This window comes from Manis javanica, chromosome 8 (assembly GCF_040802235.1).
Source record: "Manis javanica isolate MJ-LG chromosome 8, MJ_LKY, whole genome shotgun sequence".
Classification (NCBI taxonomy): Eukaryota; Metazoa; Chordata; class Mammalia; order Pholidota; family Manidae; genus Manis; species Manis javanica.
This window is the reverse complement of record NC_133163.1, coordinates 82073417-82079076: the sequence shown is the minus strand read 5'-3', so window position 1 is coordinate 82079076 and position 5660 is coordinate 82073417. Positions and strand designations below refer to the sequence as shown.

General features: G+C 42.9%; 1 pseudogene; it reads left to right on the top strand.

The window, feature by feature from the left end:
- The first annotated feature begins 2210 nt into the window (after positions 1–2210).
- Positions 2211–5053, top strand: LOC108396592 (olfactory receptor 11H6-like; annotated as a pseudogene).
- The last annotated feature ends 607 nt before the right edge of the window (positions 5054–5660 follow it).

Below are 5660 nucleotides of genomic sequence, written 5' to 3'. Positions count from 1 at the left end.
ATTACTGGGGATAGATTTATTATCAATATCATGGTGAATTTTGTTGCTTGTTCAATAGACAAAAAATGACAAATTTCTGATTCCACTCTAATATCATATCTCTCCAACCCACATAGTGCAATCTGTTTCACTAATTTAATATGACTTGGTTTCATGGCAAATGACCTGTCCTTAAATGACAAGTCATTCTGCGTCTTTGTGCTTTCTGTTTCTTGCATTTGAAGGATCTTTGCATTGTGACTTTTAAAGTTTGTGTACCCAAGCAATACTGTTCAGAAAACCCAGATGTGTGCATATTAATACTGATTTGATTTACCACGGGGTCCCAAGGTCAGTGAAAATGACTAATTAAGATAGCTTAGAGTAGGGCACCAACATATCAGGACACAGGCCAGAGCATAACAGACAAAAATAAAGTGAGTTTTAAAAACTCAGTCAAATTCAGTTATGAAGATAACCACTAAGACCTGTGTGGCAACTAAATGAGCTATTTCATCAATAAAAGAAACAGCAGAATAGTTTGTGGGCATCCTATAAGTATGTTATTTTTGAAATGTGCTCATATCAGCAGCCTCTTACATTAATAGTAATATTATGCTTTCTTTCTCTTTGCCTCTGTGTATTCTGTCCTACTTGTACTGAAGTACAATTTAAATGTTCATAAGTTAAAGGCACTCTGTTTTTCATTTCTAATGAATTTCCAAGATTCACTAACTCTACAATTTGCTGTCTCCAGAAAAGATGACATTTATTATTGCCCACATACTATACAACAACCTCAGCTGAGAAAGTTACACAGTTATTCAGAATAAAAATACTAAATAATCCTTTTTGAAAAAGTATTCACTATACAATCATAACAAATAAAGAGAGAAACTTTCTGTCTTACAAGCCAAGCAAAACACACACACACACACACACACACACACACACACACACACACACACACACACAAAATACAAACACGAACCAAAAAAATCCCTTCATATAATTTGAGAAATCTGGGACCTGCCCTAATTGCCACCTGAGATGATGTGATTGTTATGGGAAACAGACTGAACTATCAGATTCCATTCAGAAAAGGTTCAGTCTACATAGCCTCATGGGCAATAAGATTATAAACAGCAGTCTTTCCACTTAATGCCAAATGTGGTGACAGCCATGAATAGGTTTCTAAGGAGACAAGACATAGAAAAATTAAGCTTTGATTCAGTAACAACGAACTGGAGAAAGGGCAGGAGCAGGAGGGAGGGAAGCAAGACATTTCATGTCAATAGAAAATGCCTTGAATGGGCACAAATGTACCAGAGGTAAGTATAAAAACAAAAACACTTCAAACACAGAAAGCAGCAGTCGAAGCAATTTAGAACACCACACACACAAATCTAAACATGCAAATGAACTTTACCACATTTTTCGAAAAATTGGCTAACTCTCATCCCATCAACAGTCCATCCACTCAGAGCAGTGGCTCTCCCTAAGGTCAGGTGCCCCAAATGGCATATCTAGTTCTCACATTCACAAGAGAGGGCATTAAAATTTTCAACCAGGGAAATTTGAATGCCAAAGTGCAGGGCTCTTCCCCATGCTCTGGAGCTGAAGCCATCAGCTGGAGAGAGAGAGAAAGCATTTCCTACACACCAAACTTGTGTGGTCATGTCATACACATCTGTGCCAGAGAGAGAGAGGCCCTTTGAGTCATCGCTTTGCAATACCATAAACAAGCACAAAGAGGAATATTTGCCCTGCCCCTTCACTGTTCCTCAGTGAGACACTGAGGCTTAAGTAGTGCTTCATTTGGTGTTACTATCGCTATTACTAATTATGCTAAATTAGTTTTACAGAATGCTTTAGAAGAAATTTCATATACACTGATTTGCTTGTACAATACTCTATCCGTAGATGAGGTTAACAAGTAGAGGTTAAGTGACATATTCAAAATTACAACTTCTGCACTCCTTATGTGTAAATCCTGTTCCTGACGTAATTTGGAGATTACAACAAACCATGTTTTTTATTTTATTTTTTTCATCTAATTAAAATGAAATCATACTCTTGGGGTATAGGTTGTGAGGATCAGTTTTGTTGTTTTAACAGAAACCTCATTCGGTATTTCTTTATGCAAAAACAAGGTAAGGACATTTGGTGGAAGAGCCAGCAAACCCCACTAGAGTGCAATAGCTGATGTCATCGCCACGCCCTCCGAACTCATGAATGTTTCCTGCAGAGAAACCACCCACGCCATCAGCCACTTTATCCTCATGGGCTTTCCCTCCAGCCCCAAAGCGCAGCTCCTCTACTTCGGGCTCTTCTCTGTGGCCTACACCCTGACCCTGATGGGGAATGCAGCCATTGCCTGTGCTATGCGGTGGGACCGACGCCTTCACACCCCGATGTACATCCTCTTGGGGAATTTCTCTCTCCTGGAAATATGTCACCACCACCATCCCCAACATGTTGGCCAACTTCCTGTCCACAAGCAAGTCCATCTCCTTTGTGAGCTGTTTTGTGCAGTTCTACTTCTTCTCTTTTGGGTACAACGAGGGCCTCTTCCTTTGCATTATGGCCTTTGACAGGTACCTTGCCATGTGCCGCCCTCTGCATTACACGCGCCTCATGACCAGACAGCTGTGCACGGGCCTCGTTGTCTTTGGGTGGTCGTGTGGGTTCACCCTCTTCCTAAACCCAGTTGTCCTCATTTCTCAGCTGCCCTACTGTGGCCCAAACACCATCAAACATTTCGTGTGTGATCCTGTCCCACTGATGATGCTGTCGTGTTCTGATGACACCACCCACACAGTTCACTTACTCGACCTTCAATTCTGTTTTCATGATCGACACCTTCCTCTTTATCGTTTGCTCCTAACCTCTGGTGATTCTGGCTGTGCTATAGATGCCCTCAGCAGCGGGAAAATGGAAGGCTTTCTCCAGTTGTGCTTTTCATCTGGCCATGGTGATCCTGGTTTTTGGCTCTGTTATGGTGATGTACGTTAGTCCCGGATCGGGACACCCAGTGGAAATGCAAAAAATTATTACTTTGTTTTATTCTGTGATAACACCTCTGTGCAATCCACTAATATATAGTTTCAGGAACAAGAAGATGAAGGCTGCTCTGAGGAAAATCTTTGGGGCTGCACAAGGTATTCATAAAATACAAAGAGCCAAAATCCATCTCTCAAACACAACTTATCTTAATAAGGCATGACTGGTCTATTTGTCTACAAATTCATTAACTTTCATTAAGGGCCCATTATCATCCTAAACAAGATGCTGTAATGTTGTTTAAGAATGTTATAACAAGTGCATTCAACTGTGTTGAAATTATTATCAAGTAAATGACATTTTATGTATGTAAGCCAACCAGTCTTTCTACATGTAATTTAATTTCTAAAGAGAAGGCAAAAGGGTGCTGTGCACTGCAGAGTTGAGTTGACTAATACACGTGTAGTAGAGATCATAAATTCCTTTGGGGATTAACACTCTAAACCAGTGGTTCTCCACTGACACACATTGATTGATAAAGAAGTTTCGAATCTGGAGGAGGTCACCTTGCCAGAGTGTAGCACGTGACTCAACTTTGAGAAAACAGAATAATAGCTTTGGTTGGACAGTAGTGATTTTTTAGGATGTACAGGACAAGAATTAGGAATTTAAAGCTATTACTAACTTAGAATATAGGAAATATAAGAGCTAAACCTAAGAACCAGGCATTACTCAGGGCATAACCCACTTTGGGGTAAATCACATTTGAAAAACAGCTTCTGTTACTACATGTGGTTTACTGTTAGTACTGTGTGACTATGTTTATACTGCCATAAGCATCCTTAATACTAATTCTATAAAATAGCCAGTTAACATTTTTACTTTAATTAGGACTTCTACAGTGTTCTGTTGCCGTTTTCTCACGTGGCTCTTTAAAACATACTTAAAAAGTATCATAGAATAAAGTGCAATTTTTACAGAATTTTAATTTGTAGCCTTCAAGAAGTCAATTCCTCCATAAAGTCAGGTGCCACAGCAACTGGGTTTTATTTCATGAAGAATCTGGGTTGAGAATATTTTCTGAGCTTGAAAGGCAGGATTTTTGAGTTATGGAAAAGAAGTCCTTGTCCTATTGTACTTCACGTAAGAAACAAAGAGTTGGACAATTCCCTGAAAGCTACATTCTATTGGAAGAAAATATGGACATTTAGAACATCATCCAAATTAACTCTAACAGTAGGTTTAAAGGGCCATAACTTTAATACACATTCAAGGCGTTGGAGTATATGTGGAAACTGAATTTGCCAAGTGCTTTCTGCGCCTGTCCTGTGCGTCTGTACTCTAAGCGCCCTGAATGAAGTCGGCCATATGCGCCTCTCTCCTGTTGAGCGGCAGACGCTCGCTTGTGTGGCCATTAAGCCCTAAGGCCTTGATGACCCAGCCTGGCTGACAGAGAGATGCTTGCGTGCAGTGAATTCTGCTTGGCAGTTTAAAACGGCACTTTTTCTCTGCTACTGCACGAATGCCTCACAGAGGTGCAGGGTAGACCTTGGGGGTGCAGGCGGGGGCAGGGCGGTGGTGCGCTATATAAGCCGGTCTCCCGTGCCACAGGCAGACCCAGCTCGGAGAACCAGTTGCACACTGGCGTCAGGCAACAAGCAACATGGCCGGCAAGAGGTGTACGCGAAGCCTCTCCACAGGACGGGGGCGGATGGGCCCTAAGCCTCAGGACTGTTGTCCTGCAGAGAAGGATCTGAGGCTGTCTCAGTTCAAGTGATTTCCTGCTCAGCCATATCCAGACTGGCAGCTAAACACTGCTGTGGCAAAGTGAGCTTCTTATATGTACTTGTACTCCCAGACACAGGCATACTGTGAAGAGATCTTCCACCCAGTCTCAGGGGAGGAAGCAGAGCGAGTTGCTTTCCGCACAGCATTGGAAGCACAATGGATGGGCATTCTGTTCGATGGGCCTGAAGCAGGCAGCACCGGGAGCTTCTGTCAAGTACGCTGCTCTTTACGGCTAGTGAAGATGAACACAAACCTGCAACAGAAATTGCTCCGCAGTACCTAAGCTCTAATTTCACTATCTAACCCTTTCAGTTACATTCTCCTCCCTCGTACAGAGTGGGATGGCAAAACCTACATGTGCGGGGTGTCCTCTGTGGATGCACCTTAAGTCCAAGAGATACACGTGCTGTGAATAGGACGTGCAACTACATTTAAGGGCAGATGCTGTTGGGGCTTCTTACAGCTGATATTCCATTCATGAGCACAGAGCTCTGCTCTGGCCGGAACTCTGTCCTCCTGAACTAACCATGGGCAGCATACCTCTGCGATCTGCGGGGAGTAACCGTCCTTTGCTATGATTCTTAGGCTAAACACTTAAGGGCAGTCCTAAGACTTCCACATTCAAGCACACTGAAGAAAGCCTCTCGAGCTGCACTTGTTTTCTCCACACGTTTTTAGTCCTGCCAGAGGACTTCGCATCCTGAGGGTACTACAAGAGGACGCACAGAGCCAAATCGTCCCAGTGAGTAATAGCAGTGCCCTGAAGATGCCTTTGTAGTAGTGTGAAGAGCTGCTGCGGGAGGGCCTTATGCCCGACTCTGCTGGGTACACAGTCCACCGTGCAATGAGGAGACCCTCGCTGAGAGAGCAGGCTGCTTTCCCCATGCGTG